Source organism: Aythya ferina, assembly GCF_964211825.1.
Source record: "Aythya ferina genome assembly, chromosome: 5".
Lineage (NCBI taxonomy): Eukaryota > Metazoa > Chordata > Aves > Anseriformes > Anatidae > Aythya > Aythya ferina.
The window spans coordinates 40,292,520-40,295,347 of NC_140301.1; the positions used below are offsets into that span (position 1 = coordinate 40,292,520).

The 2,828-nt window shown below is 41.7% G+C and overlaps 1 long non-coding RNA gene across 1 annotated transcript in view; it reads left to right on the forward strand.

Annotated features, from left to right (window-relative positions):
• The first annotated feature begins 208 nt into the window (after window positions 1-208).
• LOC311437770 overlaps window positions 209-2,828 on the forward strand; it is a 51,765-nt gene continuing 49,145 nt past the window's right edge. The window contains exon 1 of the long non-coding RNA XR_014693696.1: window positions 209-342. This is a non-coding gene — a long non-coding RNA (uncharacterized lncRNA). The remainder of the gene's footprint in view (window positions 343-2,828) is intronic.

A 2,828-nucleotide genomic window follows, 5' to 3' on the forward strand; every position in this document is an offset into this window, starting at 1 on the left:
ATTATTTTATGTTACTACACTCTTTTATAGTAGAAAGATAAACGTTAACTGAAAACTCCTGAGGTCTCACATACAGGAGGGTCAGGGCAACTGGAAGCTAGCTTTACCTTTATTTCTTGAGGCAGTTCAAGTAATTGGGGCTTAGGACCACATGGTTCATGTATTTATTATTCCTTCTGCTTTTCCAGGTGTATGACATCTAGTGGCAGCTGTAGCTTGTAAGACATTGGCAACACTGTCAGTTTTGTTGGGCAACACCAGGAAGGTAAATTTTCAGTGGCAGTTTGCAGATTTGTGTTGGGCAAAGCAGTTAGCAGTCTTGCTTTCGTGATCTGACAAAAGGTAAACTTTATTTATTTATTTTTCCTAGGGAGAGTTGAAGATGTTTTTATGAGTTGGAGCCCTTATTTCCCGTGAGACTAAAGTCTATTACCTTGACTTTTAGTTGCTGAATGTCATAGTAGTTTGGCATTGTAGTGTCTAGGCTTAATCTGGATATTTATTTGTTCTGGTGGTGTAGTGCTTTACTGAAATGGTGAAAGGATTACAGTCCTGCAGTACAGGCTTAGTTTGTTGGATATACAGCCACAAGTTGGTCAGAAAGATTTCTGGAGAAATTTCTAGTAAACGTTCTTTGATGAAGTAGAAACTTTAAATGGACTTTCTGTTTTAGGGAGAGATGCCAATCCTTTAATTAAGAATAGCTGAATAATCAAGGGTACTACATTGTCATTGGGGATCTGCTAATACTCTGATGACCCAATTTTTGCTTTGGTAAGGAGTAGAAGCTAACTTCAAAAGGGATGTCCTTGTACTGATTTTCTTTTTTTAATTACATGGATTTTTCTGTCCAGATTCAAATTGTTAGATGTTGTAAAGCACTTTCACATAGGAAAAAGTACTCAGATGGATTTTTTTTATGTTTTTGTTTTCTTTAGTCTTACTGGTAGGAGTTGAAACTGTTGAGATCTTTAAAGTGTGTCCCTCATGATTATTGAATCAATTGCTCTACTGATCTGTAGATGAAAGTGTTTTATATGCTTAAACAACAGAACAATAGAGCTTCCAGTATTGCCCTCTGTGTTCCATCTTTCCGTCCAGTCTTTTTTCTTACCTTCTACATTCACACATTAACTATCATAGAGTTTTGTTAAATGTATCACTATTATTGCACTATTGTTGCGTGTGTGTAATATAAACTATTGTAGAAGAAGAAAAACCCAACCCTACATTTGATTAGGACAAAAACTTGTTATATAAAGTCTTAATTTACATTTTGTTTTCCCAGTAGATTGTGCAAGCTGGCAGTAGCCCAGTCATTTTTGTAATGTAGTTATTCTATGCTTGGACAGCAAAACCCATAAATCTAGGTGAATCTAAATAAAATCATGAAAAGGTAGAAATATTACGAAAAACTACAGTTATTTTCTGAGTAGTTTCTACTGCTTTCTGTCTAGCTGAGAGCTCACAGAAACAGCTTTTTCCAAGAGATTGAGTGCTAGATGGTTTGCACCACCACGCCTTTTGCCCAAGGAATCCCTTTGAGTTAAATAAAGTTACAAGATAGTAAGATTAGTTCAAACACTAGGAGAATAGACATGTGAAATAGCAGATTAGATGCTGCTATGCTCAGTACTTCTGTATTTGCAGTTTTGTTTTCACTTGCAAATACCACGTGGTTACAGCACTTTTGAGATTTTCTTAGTTACCAAATGGCACAGTAGAGACAAAGAGGAGACTCCTGAGCTGTCTCGCTTGTTCAATACCCAAATGAAAGGGGTAGTTGCTGCAACTGTGTTTGAAACTACAATTTACAGTTATCACAGAATTTCTAGGTTGGAAGAGACCTCAAGATCATCGAGTCCAACCTCTGACCTAACTCTAACAGTTCCCACTAAACCATATCCCTAAGCTCTACATCTAAACGTCTTTTGAAGACTTCCAGGGATGGTGACTCCACCACTTCCCTGGGCAGCCTGTTCCAATGCCTAACAACCCTTTCAGTAAAGAAGTTCTTCCTAACATCTAACCTAAAACTCCCCTGGCTCAACTTAAGCCCATTCCCCCCTCGTCCTGTCACCAGGCACGTGGGAGAACAAACCAACCCCCACCTCGCTACAGCCTCCCTTGAGGTACCTATAGAGAGCGATAAGGTCACCCCTGAGCCTCCTCTTCTCCAGGCTGAACAAGCCCAGCTCCCTCAGCCGCTCCTCGTAGGACTTGTTCTCCAGACCCCTCACCAGCTTCGTTGCCCTTCTCTGCACCCGCTCAAGCACCTCCATGTCCTTCTTGTAGCGAGAGGCCTAAAACTGAACACAGTACTTGAGGTGCAGCCTCACCAGAGCTGGGGGACGATCACCTCCCTAGCCCTGCTGGTCACACTGTTCCTGATACAAGCCAGGATGCCGTTGGCCTTCTTGGCCACCTGAGCACACTGCTGGCTCATATTCAGCCGACTATCCACCATCACTCCCAGGTCCTTCTCTGCCTGGCAGCTCTCCAACCATTCCTCTCCCAGCCTGTAGCTCTGCTTGGGGTTATTGCGCCCCAGGTGCAGGACCCGGCACTTGGCCTTGTTGAACTTCATGCAGTTGACCTCAGCCCATCGATCCAGCCTATCCAGATCCTCCTGCAGAGCCTTCCTACCCTCAAGCAGATCGAGGTTGGACAGTGAACAGAAAACAATCAGTTATAATCTCATCTCTAAAAATGCTAAGGGAAGGAAAATATTTCAAAATCTTTCTTCAGACCATTGAATGCCTGCCACTAAAAGCCTTCAAGCCTTCAGGACAGTAACTTCTCAAGGGTATGATCTTAAGTATGAAGGA